The sequence below is a fragment of the Punica granatum genome, chromosome 4 (genome assembly GCF_007655135.1).
Source record: "Punica granatum isolate Tunisia-2019 chromosome 4, ASM765513v2, whole genome shotgun sequence".
In the NCBI taxonomy this organism is placed as follows: Eukaryota; Viridiplantae; Streptophyta; class Magnoliopsida; order Myrtales; family Lythraceae; genus Punica; species Punica granatum.
The window spans coordinates 23009884-23026827 of NC_045130.1; positions in this window are offsets into that span (position 1 = coordinate 23009884).

A 16944-nucleotide genomic window follows, 5' to 3' on the forward strand; every position below is an offset into this window, starting at 1 on the left:
GGCCAAAGATGACCGAAACACCCTTGGGTCCTAATAGGCCCGAAAAGATCACCAAATTGCGAATTCATACATATTACTTGGAAAATACATTTTTTCATGTGAGATTGCGATGATAATGTAAATTACAAATTACACGAAATCCGAGAACGGACTTAAAATGGAACCCGTATAATTCCATGAGACTCTCGCCCACTTCTCCTTGGAGAAAGCCGAGAGGTCTCATGGCCCGTATTAGGTTCCACGAGGTTTCCTTGTCTTGTTTTGAATCGTTACTCGCATACTCAAACATCAAACATGACAAATAACACGATTTAACGAAAGTCGGCATTACTATGATTTGAATAACGCATTCAAACATACAAACGTGCACAAACATATTATTTAAGGAATCGATAAAAAATACCGACTTCATGCACGTAAGAAAACACGAGGAAACTCGGGAATCGAACTTGGATCGGGCCAAGAGGGCTATCCTTGACCCGAAGGAAGCAAGCTAAGTCTCGGCCACCCCTTTGTGAGGCAAACCTGAGAGCTTGCTTGCTTGTTTTGAGTCGGAATGGTCTTCCGAGCTACGATCTAAACATTTTTCGACATGTTAACACGTTAATCGAGGATGAACATGCATGACATAGTATGAAAATGCATAAAAATATAAACTTGCAAGTGAAACATGGTTAATATAGCTCATAACTCCATAAATGCACAAGAAATGTAAAAAGACCTAACTTCTCTAAGTGAGAATGTTATACCTAGTCTCAGGATACGAGGAAAGAGTCGGGGAAGTGTTCGAGAGTCGAGTGACTCGGTTGAACGTTTGGAAGGGTGCTCAGACGCACGGTCGGGCGCGCGGACGCATGGTCGGGCGCGCGGACGCACGGTCGGGTGCACGGACGTGTACGGGAAGGCAGGCATGCGGGATGTCACGGACGTACCGGGCGCATGCGTGCATGCAGGCATGAGGAGAGATGTCGGGGCGCGCAGGTGTAGGCGCGCACGCGGTGACGAGCGAGCGTGCGCGTGGTAACGAGCAGGCGTCTATGCGGAGAGCACGCGCATGGGGCGCGCGCAGGTGGGTGACGGGCGTGCAGCGGGTGCACTGTTCACCCGAGAGCACGGTAATGTCCCGAAATCACCTATTTGACTTGAAATGAAAACTAAAAGACTTCAAATGGGAAAACCAAGTTCACCAATGTACACCATGGGTCGGAAATGAGTGGGATATGGAGTTTTGAAAAATTTCAAGTTTAAGTCGGATGATGAACATCGGTTTCCGACTTAAGAACTAAAGGCTTTCTTGGGATTTTTTTTCGGCTTTTCCTCTTAGCTTTGAAGTGTTGAAGCTTGATGGTTTTAGCTATGGAGTTGAGAGCTTTTCTTGGAGTGAGAAAGCTAGTAGGAAGGTGCAAGAGGAGAAGTAATTAGCTTAATCACTTTTGGGCAATATATAGGCAAGGCTAATGGGCAATTAAGCAAAGCAAAGTGTCCTTAACCTCTTGGCTTAGGCTTTGGCGGTTAATTAGGGGGAGATGAGGATGAATCTCCACCATGCAATCTTCAGGTGGAAGAGCCAAGAGCATTAATGGAGATGGAGTTGATGGCTTGAGTGTTGTCTTCAATCTCCTTGGATATTTTGGGCTAGGTGAGTGCAAGAGAGCAAGAGGAAGAGGACGAAAGGATTGGGGCAAGGGGTGGCTGCCCGTGGGTCTTACGGCCGAAGAGGAGAAACCGGGAGAAAGCTCTGGTCTCGATTGGTCGCGCATTCGAAGTTCATGGTTCGAATTGAACGTCGAATCGTCGATATACGCGAGAAAACGGATTAAATAAGCCCAAGATTGGCACGTTTCGAGGAAAAATGTTCCGGGTCCGTATAAGGCTCGGAAGCCGTTTTTGTTCATTCCAGGTGACCAGAGCAAAGTTGTTCGCTTCTGACAGCATATCTTGTGTCTGCATCTCACGTTGGTCATTTTGACATAAATTGTCAGACAACGTGAACAGTTGACCCTTAAGCTGGGAATGCAAACGTGGAGCCAGAGACATGCTAGGAGGCCGAAACTGGATTTCTCAGATTGCTTTCTGAGTTGCTTGGGCGCTCCAAAGATCACTGTAATCTTTGTTTGTCAAGATCGGACCTCTCAGGACTTGAAAAGTACATCTGAGACCTTTAAAGCGCTGCTTGGGAGGTCTAGATGAGTTATGTGATTCATTCCAACGATTCCACTTTAAGCCTTGGGAAGGCTAGCACTGTGTAGGGTAGGCACCCGGCGTCAAGTTTCCATGAAAAGGACCTCCGGATATGCATTTCCACTAAAAATGGCCAATTCTGCTCCTCGGAGGTTACTTGGGAAATTGAGAAGGGTTCTGCTGTCTGTTTTGCCCAATTGTGAATGTCCGCTAGAGTTTTCAGGGCAATACAGTACGAACTTCGTTTGCCGTAATTCCGTCAGACCAGTCTCAAGTTATGCATTGCCGAAGAGGGGTATGCCCGCTTTATCATTCGGAAGTCAGTTGAAGTGTCTGTGTGGCTTCCAAGAGACAATCTGAAGCACTACTCATGCTTTGTAATCTTGTGGGGCATGAACGTATCTCACATTTGGAATTAACTTTTCTCCGGGAAACCGGCATTTTCAAACTTCCACTGAAAAGTTGTCTGTATACAAAAAGTTGTTTTGTATAGAGCATATGATTTGCAAAATACTTTTGAAGACACCTTTCATATGTTTAGCACTGATGTGGAATTTTGAAATCCAATATTGGCTATCTTCCGACGGTCAAGCGAACTATCGGAAAATAGGGTTGTCCACGTGGTATAGCGAAAATGCCGGTTTTAGATGTTGAGCTCTCTAATCACTCTGTTGCCTTTTGGTGACCCTTGGAGTCCTTTAGTTGCATACGCATGTCATCCACTTGACTCCGCTGACTTGGGGATGAATAGTGATTTCTTGCTCCGTTGAACCATTTTCTGTATTCCTGCTCAAGTCATGGTCTGGACCATTGCTGATGTCGTTATTTGGAATGGTGAGCCAAAATGGAGTGCTGACAGTGCACATCAGTGAAGGGCCAGGCGATAGCAGACCATGTAATAGAGTTTCCGATCGATGATGACACACCGATCGACTCTAACTTTCCAGATGAAGAAATCCTCCAAGTGAGTGATGACGAGGAGACTCCAAGATGGAAGATTTATTTTGACGATACAGTCAATTCCACAGGATTAGGTATTGGCGCAATGCTAATATCCCCTGAAGGACGTCATTTCCCTGTTGCATCAAAGACTGATTTCACCTGCACCAACATCGTAGCCGAGTACGAAGCTTGTGTTCTTGGCTTGCAGGCGACAATCGATCTCAAGGTCAAGGAGTTAGAAGTGCTTGGAGATTCCATGCTCATAATCTTTCAGACACTCAAACAGTGGAAGACAAAAGATCCCAAACTGGTGCCATATCACGAGTATCTCGAGGAGTTAGTCGAGAATTTCGAGAAAGTCTCGTTCACGTACACGCCGCGCATGAAGAACCAGTTTGCCGATGCACTAGCAATGCTCGCTTCCATGGTGAGCATCACGAAGGTGAATCTTATCGAGCCCCTTGAGTTTGAGATTACTCAGGGCGCTGCCCATTGCGACGCGATCGAAGCTGTTAATGGCAAACCGTGGTATGCAAACATCAAGCACTTGCTGCAAACCGGTTAATTCCCTGCTTTTACTGATCGCCATGATCGGAGGATTCTTCGACGCATCGCAGCACACTTTTTCCTGAGTGGCGAGACTCTCTACCGCCGTTCATTCGACGCCACCCTACTTCGGTGTGTCGACGGAAATGAGGCTCAACGCCTCATGGAAGAAGTGCATGAAGGAAACTACGGACCGCACATGAACGGGCTCATGCTGGCAAAGAAACTCATACGATTGGGTTATTTCTGGTCTACCATGGCACAGGTGACAAATCAGAGCACTGCCCAACGAACTGTATCCAATGGCAGCTCCGTGGCCCTTTTCAATGTGGGGTATGGATGTGATCGGTCCTATCAATCCCAAAGCATCCAATGGACACTTATTCATACTGGTAGCTATCGATTATTTCACTAAGTGGATCGAAGCTATCACTCTTGCATCAGTCACCGCAAAAGTCGTGGCACGCTTCCTCAAACGCGACATCATTGCACGCTACGGGGTCCCTGCAACGCTCATCACCGACAATGCCAAGAATCTTAACAACAAACTCATCGACGAGCTCTGTGCACAGTTCAGAATCCAGTATCGCAATTCCTCTCCGTATCGTCCACAAATGAATGGTGCGGTGGAGGCGGTGAATAAGAACATAAAGAAAATCATCGAAAAAATGACGGTGAATTACAATGACTGGCACGAGATGCTCCCGTTCGCGCTCTTGGCTTATCGGACATTTGTTCGCTCGTTTACCGGGGCAACCCCGTACTCTTTGGTCTATGGCATGGAAGCAGTTCTTCCAGTCGAAGTGGAGATTCCCTCCATGAGGATCCTTGCAGAGTCCAAGCTCAAGGAAGCAGAATGGGCAAAGCAACGCTGCGAACAGCTCAATCTCATTGATGAGAAGTGGCTTACAGCACTTTGCGACGGTCAATGCTATCACCAGAGGATGGCTCGAGCATTTAACGAGAAAGTCCGTCCCCGAGAGTTCAGCCCCGGCGACCTCGTTTTGTGGAAAGTCTTGCACGTCGATCCAGATTCCAGGGGCAAATTTGCTTACAAGTACGACGATACCTTCATCGTCAAAGAAGCCTTTGACGGAAGGGCAATCATCCCCAGCGACATGGACAGAAACGAGAACGCTCTTCCGGTCAATGCTGATGTTCTTAAGAAATACTATCCTTGATGGTGTTTCTGTTACCCCACTGCGGGTGTTTTCTCAATGCACATTACATTTTATCTTTCTTCGCATCAATCCCCAGCACTTTTAATTTGACTCACTCACGTATTCCCTTCTTCAGCTCTTTCCCTTTCTCTAACCTCTTTTCTTTTGAGAGAAAAAGAATGAATTTCCTGCTAGGTTGAAAACCTCCATGAGGCGACCTAGGCAAAAATTAGGTAATGAGAGGCACGGTTTAAAATCTCGCAAAGGGAAATTGTGGTAAAAGGAGAGCATGAAACAAAATCCTCGCAAGGCCGAAAACCCGCAAAGGGCGGTCTAGGCAAAAGTTAGAAGAACCGAAAGGTGCGATCAAACCCGATCAGGGCGGTCGTAGCAAAAGGTGAGATTTAAAAGAGGGAAATGTCAAATAAAAGACCCCGCTAGGTCGTCATGCATCCTGCGAACTAGCTAAAAATTAGGGGACCTTTGGCAGCTCGACCACGAAATGACAGCTACACTCAGCGTGCAGCAACAACGAGTAGTGGTTTGGCAATGTTTGATGCAAGCAAACTCTCTTTGACTCTCCGAGCATGGGAATCATTTCGACATGCAGTCGAATCGTTGTATCCTTGATCTGGAGGATCCCAAAAATCCCTCCTCTTACCTTTATGCGAATTCCACGGGTCATGCCTGTTCTGAGAAAGACTTTTCTTTTCAAATCATAATCTTGCGGGACACGACCATCCCTTCAAACGGTCATTAAGTTCAAATTCCCAAAGTATTATTATCAGACTTCTTTACACATCTTCATTATGGTTGTATGGTAGGACTGACAACAATTGTTAGCTCCCATGGTTTCATACGCAGGTATGAGGATGTAAATCCTGAAAGGTCTCTTCCTCTGACGAATGCATGCATGTCTTATGCTAAGAACTCCAGCCTTAATCCAAAGGGAATCCTTCAGGATAGCACTCAACGCACTCAGTTGCATCGCAAGCAGATGACCAACAACTAAACATGTTGTCACAGCATTGTTCGCAACACACACGGGGCTATGGATTGATGAAACACAATGATTCCTTCCACACCTCGCGCAAATCTCCAGCATTTGCATTTACTCTCTGCAAGCATTTTATTTTCGCAACGCACTTTTCAATTGACATGCACCTTTTCAGCAACGTAGTGCACTTTTTTATTTTCGCAGTGCACTTTTCAATTGGCGTGCACCTTCTCAGGAACGCAATGCACCTTTTATTTCTTCAATGCATTTTCAATTGGCGTGCACCTTCTTAGGAACTTAGTGCACCTTTTATTTCTGCAATGCATTTTCAATTGGCGTGCACCTTCTGAGGAACGCAGTGCACCTTTTATTTTCGTAATGCACTTTTCAATTGGCGTGCACCTTCTCAGGAACGCAGTGCACCTTTTATTTCTGCAATGCACTTTTCAATTGGCGTGCACCTTCTCAGGAACGCAGTGCACCTTTTATTTTCGTAATGCACTTTTCAATTGGCGTGCACCTTCTCAGGAACGCAGTGCACCTTTTATTTCTGCAATGCACTTTTCAATTGGCGTGCACTTTCTCAGGAACGCAGTGCACCTTTTATTTCTGCAATGCACTTTTTAATTGGCGTGCACCTTATCAAGAATGCAGTGCACCTTGCAACCCGTCAGGCAAGCGTCCGTGCATCTTGCAAACCCGCCGAGCAAGCGCTCGTGCACCCCGCAATCCACAGGGCAATGCGCCCGTGCATATTGCAAACCCCCAGGCAAGTGTCCGTGCATCAGGTGACTTACTGGGCAAGCGCCCATGCCTCTTGCAGAAGCACCTTTTATTTTCGCAATGCCTTTTCAATTGGCATGCACCTTCTCAAGAACGCAGTGCACCTTTTATTTTTGCAATGCACTTTTCAATTAGCGTGCACCTTCTCAGGAACGCAGTGCACCTTTTTATTTTCGCAATGCACTTTTCAATTGGCGTGTACCTTCTTAGGAATGCAGTGCACCTTTTATTTCCGCAATGCATTTTCAATTGACGTGCACCTTCTCAAGAACGCAGTGCACCTTCTTATTTTCGCAATGCACTTTTTAATTGGCGTGCACCTTCTCAGGAAAGCAATGCACCTTTTCAATAATAAGCTCAGCGCTTTTCATTAAACCTCGCACATCGCATTTCCAATTAAGCACATCATTCTCGATCCACTGATCACCTTTCTTTATACATGCATTTCTTGTTTATGGCAAGACCTAGTCACGTCTCATCTTACTTCTTTTATCTTTATGTTAGGCAGAATATCCCACATATCCAAAGCAAGAAGGAGAAAGTCACTATCGGAAGTTCCATACTGATCGTTGCTATCAAACTGGGTTGCTTCTGAAGTCTTTGGCTGCATCCTCTACTCGAGCACGCAGTCAAAGAAGGGCAAGCTGTCAGCACCCCATTTTGGCTCACCATTCCAAACAACGACATCAGCAATGGTCCAGACCATGACTTAAGCAGGAATACAGAAAATGGCTCAACGGAGCAAGAAATCACTATTCATCCTCAAGTCAACGGAGTCAAGTGGGTGACACGAGTATGCAACAGAAGGACTCCAGGGGTCACCAAAAGGTAACAGAGTGACTAGAGAACTCAACAACGTCCAAAACCGGCATTTTCACTATACCACGTTGATAGCCCTATTTTCTGATAGTTTGCTCGACCGTCGGAAGATAGCCAATATTGGACTTCAAAAATCCATATCAGTGCTAAACATATGAAAAGTGTCTTCAAAAGCATTTTGCAAATCATCTGCTCTATACATAATAACTTTCTGTATACAGACAACCTTTTAGTGGAAGTCCGAAAATGCCGATTTCCCGGAGAAAAGTTAATTCTAAATGTGAGATACGGTCATGCCCCACAAGCATACAGAGCATGAGCAGTGCTTCAGATTGTCTCTTGGAAGCCACATAGACACTTCAATTGACTTCCGAATGATAAAGCGGGCATACCCCTCTTCGGAAATGCATAACCAGAGACTAATCTGACGAAATTATGGCAAACGAAGTTTGTACTGTATTGTCCTGAAAACTCTAGCGGACATTCACAATTAGGCAAAATAGACAGCTGTCAGCACCCCATTTTGGCCCACCGGCTTCCCACATGAGAACCTCCGACCGAAGCCCAGGTTACTATTCATCGGGTATCAGCACCCCATTTTGGCCCACCGGCTTCCCACATGAGAACCTCCGACCGAAGCCTAGATTACTATTCATCACCCGACGAGCAGAGGTGAACATGCGGTCACAGAGTCATGAACGACGGGAGAGGGACATGATCCAATGAGAAAACAGGGAAAAGCAATCAGAAAAGGCAAACAGACGAAAAATCTCAGAGCAACGGGAGCTGGCACTACGGCACTATTCATCACCGAACCACTGAAGCACCGAAAGGTGCCCAATATGGGACTCTAAAAATCCCTCTCAGTGCCAAAGTGACTAACGACACGTCCGGGCGCATTTCCGGGGCATACCGCATAAGCCGGGACACCCCGATCTCTCACGGACGCCTTTTCTGACAGGGCTCCCTGGGCCCACTCCACTAACAAGTAAACGGCCCCCTAAAACGGGCCTACAGGCACCCAGGGACCACCGAGGTCATGGGACAAGCTTCAGATGACCATTCGGAACTCTACAGGGCTCCCCGAGGGACGTTTAAGTGGTAGCAAACGCCTCCCGATGAATCTTCGGGGCACATTCACGGAAAACAGAGATCACAGCGATCCCCGAACACCTCAAGACATTCGGGGAACAATGAGAAAGCCCCGGTCACAAGTCCCTAGGTCTTCCTGGGCCAACGGTCTTCGTCGGGGACAACGAGCCAACGATGTCCCACGACGCAAAAGGGTCACCGAAACGAAGGTTAAGATGCACAAAGAGCAATCGGGGATCGGGGGCACTCAATTCTACTCCGAACGTCCAAACAGGGCAAAACCGACTCTCGAGGCGCCGAGTCGCCCGAACGTTCGTTCACACGACGCATGGCGATATTAGGCTCATTCAAATCCTCTTCATTCAAGCATTCCAAATCTACAAATTAATTGGACATCGGAGATCGGATGCTAGCTCAATCAAGTCTCAAGCGTTTTCCGGCTTTTCTCTCAGTCGAATGGGACCCACAGCTCAGCCAAGCCAAGCCGTCAAGCCGCGGCTCAACCCCAAGCCACGGCTCAACCCCTCAAGCTCGGTTGGCCGCAATTAGCCGCGGCTAAAACCCTCCCCCGTCGGGTCCAAGCCCTCCCCACCACAAAATTCAAATTTCCCTCACATCTTTCACTTCCTATCACCCATCCATCACACCCATCACTCTCCTTTGCTTTCCCCACACTCTACATGACACAAACCCCACCCTAATTGACTTGATATTTTCGGCAGCCCATGCTTAGGGCCTCTAACCGTGCTTAACTTCCCTTAACCAAACCGTTAGAGCCTCCTATAAGTTTCCATTCATCATTAACTCTAATCACTTCTTCAATTCCACTCTCTCTCAAGCCAACTTCTCTCAAGAATTCTCTTAAACTCCAGCCTTCTCCTTCAGCACGTTCAGCCCGTGCCAAGGCCAAAACAGGCCGAAATCACCAGAAAACCACACGGTATTCCGGTAACCACCCAACCTGACTTAAGCCAAAAATCACCAAACTCCCTAGCCTACATATTTCCCACCCCCTAAGTTCATTTCCGGGCTTAGATTTCTCGTTTGAAGCCCACATTGTCACGTTTCAGCCGTACGAGGAGTCGGGTCCCTAGACCGATACCGCGCGCACCCAGACTTCAACAACGTGTCGATTCCTCCCATGACTTTGCCGAGTCGTGCCATCCCGTTCTAAGGGTTCCTCACAACCCTCACCCTCCCCCGTGAAGAGGTGGTCACGGTCCGAGGGCCGATCAACCGTGCACAACCACCGTTCTTCCTTTTCTCCCTTACCGGGTTCTATACGTTATTACTGGACTTACTCTCACTGTTTCGGGCTTGTCTAGGGCTTGGCACGTTCGAGACCACCCACGACTGTCTAGATCCATCCCTTAGGAGTCCAACAAGACCGATCTCGCACCGTGCCGTGGCCGGAGCTCGCGTGCCGACCCGTTTTCCCCGAACTGCCGCGGCAGCCATCTCTCGGGTCCCTCAACCCGTAACGCCCAAACCGAGTCTAGCGACTCCCACGACCACTTCCCCGACTCTTCTCCTCAGGCAACGAGGCTAGGTAACGCACATCTATAACTTAGAGAAGCTAGGACCTTCAATCTTTGCTTGTATGAAGTGGTCGCACGTTTTAAAGGCCCGAATGCATGAAAGCTCACGTTTTTCTTCGGATTCATGCAATCCCATGCATCGTTACGTGTCTTTACTTTCTTGGCTACGTCCGAATGTTGTATGAAGGTGCATGCCATAGTGGGAACGACCCATTTCGAGGTTGGAGAGCCCCTTGTGGTCCGTAAGGGTCATGGAACTCACGGCCATGCCTCCCGAAGGGATGGCCGAGACTCCCTTTGCCCCTCACGGACGCACGGGGAGCTCTGTCGCCCCGAAACTCGTTGCTCCCTACATCCTATTGTCTCTTACCGTGACCATGACGTGTATATATGACGGAAAGGCTCGGGATCTTGGCGTGAGAGACCCAAAGGGGTCGGATGTGTCAAGGGAGACCCACGGCCATCCTCCTTGCAAGGGGGCCGAGAGGTCCTTTGACCCATCCGAAGCTTTGGCGCTCTTTGCTTCGTGATGACGTGCGTTTCATGTGGTTTATTCCCGAGTTTACCGTTAAATGATTCAATGCCGTCTTCGTTGATCCCTTGAACGTGCTATTTTGAGCGTCTCACATGCTTATTTGTGTAGATCGGGACCGCATTGGTGTTGATTTAATGAAATGCATGCTATTTTCACGTACATGTTGCATGTTGTATGCAAGGGTCGGTTAAAATTGATACGGAAACTTATCGACACTCGTAGTGGGTCAAAGAGCATTCAGTCGACTATCCTTAGGGGATGGCCGAAAGCTTTGAGACTCCCTTCGAGTGAGGATAGGCTTCTATTACCACTTTGAAACCGGCTTTTGGAATTGTTTATGGTTATATTCCCTTTTAGTTCATGAATGAATTCAAATTATGCATTAGGCATGTTAGATCCGGATAATTACCCCTCGGAGTCGTAACCATGATGCGGAACAATAATTATCGAAAAGTCTCGCAAACGGGGGGACGGGACGTCACATTCGGTTAATTAAATCACTCGGACTAAACAATTGGGCAAAATGATTATTAATTCGTAAGCGCATCGATGGTTCACGGAATGGCGAGAATGTCCTTTTCCTTAAAAAGCCCACAATTTCAAAACACCAAGACGTGTAACACGAATAGAACCGACGTCTAGCGAGTACTCGCGTGCTACGACTCGAGTCCTGGCCCGATTTGAGGCGGCTCGATTCGGGACGGGCGAGTCCTCCCTAGACTTCTTCGTGTCACACGATCTTCAATTTATACACGAACATCACACGTTTTATTACCCAAGGGCATAATCGTCATTCAGTGACTCACTGATACCCTAGGCTTTAGGGAGTTGGAAACACCTAGAACTATGAACGAGAAAGGACAACCCGTTCGGGTGCGAGTTTCATTCGCGCGGCCCGTTTCGTTCATTTTCGGTGTTTCTTTCTTCCTATCGTAGATTCGGTGGGGAGCATTTTATTTAAGTTATAAAACACGAAAAACCGGATTAATCGTGCACTCGACCTAAACAAACATTAGATAATGGATAGGCGGAATATTAGATTCCAATCTAGAATCAAGACACAAGATTGGTTAATTCGGTGAAACCGCAGTAACGCTTAACCGAATAAGAGTTCTAAAACAAATCCACCCATGCAACCGGCTTAGAACCCTATTCTAGTTCACCATCTATGTGTGCCTAGGTTAGACGCATTGGCTGTTAATCAACCCCGGTTAATAACTGATTAAATCACGTACATTCGACTTAATACACCACTTGTCTGTATTCACCGACACTTATCAGTTGTTGTCCGTATTTCATCAGTTTTACCAGTTTCCTTCTGTTTTACCCTTGCATTTGCTGATTTGTCGCGATCCGAGCCCGAACCCATAGGCCACGTGTTACACGGGGTCCAATGCCCCAAATCACCGAACACGAGGTCCAACGCCTCCTAATCCACCGAGCGCGTGCAACCCGAGTGCGGAATGGGATCTAGCCTCGATTCACCGCCACACTCCGAATGTGGCCTATGTGGAAGACAAATTTGGATTGGGCGCGTGAAACGAGTTTGGATATCACCCGAGAACTCAATCGGTCCATCGGATACAGCGGGAACCAACCGGTTCTCCTGCAAACCGTTGGATCGATCGAACCCGACCCCCGGCTCTTTGAGCCCGCGTTGCCTTAATTTACTTATCGGTCGTTCAAAATACACGGTGAGTCGGAGTGGAATATTGGCCCAACGCAAACCGATCGGGATTCATTTTACTCATTTAGTTGTACTTTGTAATTGTTCGAGAGAACATTGTGAGAATTCTATTTGTATTTTCATCCATCTACTTGTAAGGATCCCCGATCGGTGAGCGAGAGGTCCGAGTGCCGGATCGGCTAAGTTGGTCTATTACCACCAAAGGGTGAGTAAGCTTGAATACTCGCGGTTTTGATTCACGCAGGGATTCAACCCTCACGGTTCGATGAACTGTAACGCTAAGATAGTGAACCGACTCCACGATGCACAAGCCTACTCATCTTTCGGACTCTTGACCCAACTTGATCAATTCATCGAATTTACGGTGTCAAAACGGGCGAGTCGAATGCAACCCTAAGTCACGCGGTAAATAAATAAAATGGCAAGTCTAGCAAGCTAGAGTACCGAAAGGGCGTGCGGGATATAGGACCGCACGTAATAGAACCCCCGAATTCGGAATTTCCGGTTCCGTACAACCTTTGCCTTAGCATTTAGGTGTACCCCTTACCCCTAGACCCGGGTAACTTGCCGGCCCTCGACCTTCGGGTCGTAAAATGGCAAGTGGCGACTCCTTCTCACGTGCGTCCGTCGCGCGTCCCCGGGAAGGTGGACACTCCCAAGCCGCGTTGCATAGGCTCCGCGCATGCGTGCCCCGACGAGATGAAATTCGGGTGCGCACAACAGCAAAACCCTTTTCAGTTTCCCGATAACCTCCGAGAAGCATAAAAGGCTATTTTTAGTGGAAATTCATATCCGGAGGTCTTCTTTGGGGAAACTTGACGCCGATTGCCTACCCTACACAGTGCTAGCCTTCCCAAGGCTTAATGTGGAATCGTCGAAATGAATCACATAACTCATTTAGACCTCCCAAACAAAGCTTTAAAGGTCTCAGATGTACTTTTCAAGTCCTTTGAGGTCCGATCTCGACAAACAGATATTACAGTGATCTTTGGAGCTCCCAAACAACTCAGAAAGCAATTTGAGAAATCTAGTTTCGGCCTCCTAGGACGTCTCCGGCTCCACGTTTGCATTACTAGCTTAGAGGTCAACTGTTCACGTTGTCTGACAATTTATGTCAAAATGACCAACGTGAGATGCAGACACAAGATATACTGTTAGCAGTGGACAACTTCGCTCTAGTCACCTAGAATGAGCAAAAACAGCTTCTGAGCCTTATACAAACCCGAGAAATTTTTCTTCGAAAAGTGCTAATCTTAGGCTCATTTAATCCGTTTTCTCGTGTATATCGACAATTCGATGTTCAATTCAAACCACGAACTACGAATGCGCGACCTATCGAGACCCGAGCTTTCTCCCGATTTCTCCTCTTCAGCCATGGGACCCACGGGCTACCCAAGGGCAGCCGCCCCTTGCCCCTATCCTTTTGTCCTCTTCCTCTTGCTCTCTTGCACTCACTTAGCCCAAAATATCCAAGGAGATTGAAGACAACACTCAAGCCATCGACTCCATCTCCATTAATGCTCTTGGCTCATTCACATGAAGATTGCATGGTGGAGATTTATCCTCATCTCCCCCTAAGTAACCGCCCAAGCCTAAGCCAAGAGGTTAAGGACACTTTGCTTTGCTTAATTACCCATTAGCCTTGCCTATATATTGCCCAAAAGTGATTAAGCTAATCACTTCTCCTCTTGCACCTTCCCACTAGCTTTCTCGCTCCAAGAAAAGCTCTCAACTCCATAGCTAAAACCAGCAAGCTTCAACACTTCAAAGCCAAGAGGAAAAGCCGAAAAAAAATCCCAAGAAAGCCTTTAGTTCTTAAGTCGAAAACCAGTGTTCATCATCCCGACTTAAGTTTGAAATTTCTCAAACTCCATATCCCACTCATTTCGAACCCATATAGTTTATTGGTGGACTTGGTTTCTCCATTTGAAGTCTTTTAGTTTTCGTTTCAGGTCAAATAGGTGATTTCGGGACATTACCGTGCTCTCGGGTGAACAGTGCACCCGCCGCACGCCCAGACGCTCGGCGTCACCTGCCCGCGCACGCCCGTGTGCGTGCTCTCCACGCCGACGCTTGCTCGTCACCGCGCGCGCCTGCGCCTGTGCGCCTCGACATCTCTCCGCGTGCATGCATGCACGCATGCGCCTAGCATGTCCGTGACGTCCCACGCGCCTGTCTTCTCGCGCACGTCCACGCGCCTGACCGTGCTTCTGCGCTCCCGACCGTGCGTCCGAGCACCCTCCCACACCTGTGCACGCCAGCGCACTCCTAGCCGCGTGCCTCTCCTTACCTGAACGTGCATCCCATTGCACCCGAGCACCCTTCCAAACGTTCAACCGAGTCACTCGACTCTCGAACACTTCCCCGACTTTTTACTTGTATCCCAAGGCTAGGTATAACATTCTCACTTAGAGAAGTTAGGTCTTTCTACATTTCTTGTGTGTTTATGGAGTTATGAGCTATATTAAGCATGTTTCACTTGCAAGTTTATATATTTATGCATTTTCATACTATATCATGCATGCTCATCCTCGATTAACGTGTTAACATGTCGGGAAATGTTTGGATCGTAGCTTGGAAGACCATTCCCACCCGAAACAAGCAAGCAAGCTCTAGGGTTTGCCTCACAAAGGGGTGGCCGAGACTTAGCTTACTTCCTTCGGGTCAAGGATGGCCCTCTTGGCCCGATCCAAGTTCGATTCCCGAGTTTCCTCGTGTTTTCCTACGTGCATGAAGTCGGTATTTTTTTTATCGATTCCTTAAATAATATGTTTGTGCATGTTTATATGTTTGAATGCGTTATTCAAATCATAGCAATGCCGACTTTCGTTAAATCATGTTATTTGTCATGTTTGATGTTTGAGTATGCGAGAAACGATTCAAAACAAGATGGGGAAACCTCGTGGAACCTAATACGGGCCATGAGACCTCTCGGCTTTCTCCAAAGAGAAGTGGCTGAGAGTCTCATGGAATTATACGGGTTCCATGAGGCTTCCTCTTCCAGTTTTAATTTTGTTCTCGGATTTCGTGTAATTTGTAATTTACATTATCATCGCAATCTCACATGAAAAAATCTATTTTCCAAGCAATAAGCATGGATTCTCAATTTGGTGATCTTTTCGGGCCTATTAGGACCCAAGGGTGTTTCGGTCATCTTTGGCCGAATCATCCTCGGTCTTTCTTGACCCGTCTTGGTCGCCGAGTCACGAATCGCTTTCAAAATTAATGCATTCAGCAACAACCCTAAGCATTAATTTCACGAACGGGTTAATCGGGATGCTCAAGCGGTTAATTCATTCAATTTAAACAACTTTGTAAGAATTGGACATTAATTTGTAACTCGCGTTGACGAATTACAAAACGGTATAATTGCTCTTTTCAAAGCTCGCATACTTGAAAATACCGAAACATGCAATACGAAGTAACATGGACGTCTAGGAGAAACTTGCGTATTTTGACTCGAATTCCACCTGATTTCAGCTAATTCATGTCGTAATACAGAAGTTCCTTTTAGATCATTTCCGGATAGACCGACCAAATCTTTGGCTTTTACGAGATTATCTCATAACCCTGAAAGATCCAAGGGATTGATCGACGCCAGTTACAGGCCGAGGTGGCTCGTATTACGTTGTTTCCCTTTTCTGAAAACAAATGTTCAAATCAAGGGCAAGAACACCATTTTGTGATTTAGCGACATCCTAGGGTTAGTTTGACAGAAACACGACAGCATCGGAATAGGAACGACTACCTATTCAGGCGCAGGTTCATCTGTATAACCCTTCTTATTCCCACTGATGAGTTTCTATTATACTAGCGTAGTTTAGGGTGTTAGTCAGGTATTCTGTATCAAAATACAATTACCTGACTAATTATTTCACTCGACCTAATCGAACACTAGAAATGGCTAGGTGGAACTCTAGGTTTCAAATCTAGAATCAAAATACAAGTTTTGGATGAATTCGGTGTAACTTTAGTGTCACAACACCGAATCACTGTAAAAGCAATCCACACACACAAAACTTGACTACGGACACCCGATATGTCAGGTTCTTAAACCAGAGCTGAATGCTAAAACATTGGCACGTGCTTGTCTGTCTAGGGTAGAATTTGCATGCCAAAATACCCAAGATTAACAACTTGTTAAAACACGTACACTTGACAGTAACAAACACTTTGTCTGTTATTAACATGTCGCGTGTTATCTTTCTGCACTTGTTTGACATGCGGGTCGAGCCTGATCCCTAGGCCGAATAATATTAGGGTTCAACGCCCTAATCATCGATCACATGGTTCAACACCCTAATCATCACTCACAGGGTCCAACGCCCTATTCGGTGAGAGCGTACATCGAATTTCAGTTTTTCAGTCTTTTCCTTAAAACTCACGGTGAGTTGGAGAGGAATAATAACCGAACGAGAGTCGACTGAAATTCGACCATTTGTAATTTATATTTTGTTGCATTTTTCGATAGCATTGTAAGGATTTTATTTTGTACATTTATTCTGTAAGAATTCTAGTCGGTAAACGAACAGTCCGAAAATCAAATTAATCGAATCGGCCTAATGCTTGCCCAAAAGAAAGTAAATCCAAGAACTCGCGGTTTCGGTTCACGTAGGGATTCAACTTCCATGGTTCGATGAACTATAATGCAAGATTGTGAACGA